Source organism: Cynoglossus semilaevis, chromosome Z (genome assembly GCF_000523025.1).
Source record: "Cynoglossus semilaevis isolate Cse_v1.0 chromosome Z, Cse_v1.0, whole genome shotgun sequence".
NCBI classification, from domain to species: domain Eukaryota; kingdom Metazoa; phylum Chordata; class Actinopteri; order Pleuronectiformes; family Cynoglossidae; genus Cynoglossus; species Cynoglossus semilaevis.
The window spans coordinates 12,183,007-12,183,572 of NC_024328.1; positions in this window are offsets into that span (position 1 = coordinate 12,183,007).

The following is a 566-nucleotide window of genomic DNA, read 5'->3' on the forward strand; positions in this document are numbered from 1 at the left end:
AGAACAAGTATAGGAAGAATGCCTCTATCGGGCTTCAGTGGGTTCAACTGTGACAAGCTTCTACGGCCAGTATAAAACTGGACGTGGTCACAGTCTGGGAGTATACCTCAGAACCACAAAGAATTTTAGACTTCCACTTAGTTACTCTCCAATTACTCTCACATTCATTCCTGGTGTTAGTATTTGTCTGAGGGAAACCTTTTCCCACTGACCTGTGGTGCCCAGCACCGTGGTTCTTTCCTGCTTCTTGCCTGTACTGCCTCGGATCCCGTTGGATTCAGTGAAGGGCGAGGGAGGACATCAACTGGCCACTGTGAAAGGTGGGCTTGAATTGCTGTGCATAGACTTCAGAGGCGTCTTCCCATCGTCCCACACGTCATCCGTTGAGATCCGGCTCGAAGGACCAAGATGTTGGTGCCGAAAATTACGTTATTCAGTCACCACTGTTGTCATCTAACTGCTGCAGATAGAATGACCTGAAAAGAACCACACCTGACAACATTGTACTTTTTACTCACTGCAAGGGGGAGCAGAGAGACCAACAGCTTCGCAGAGTTGGCTCACCT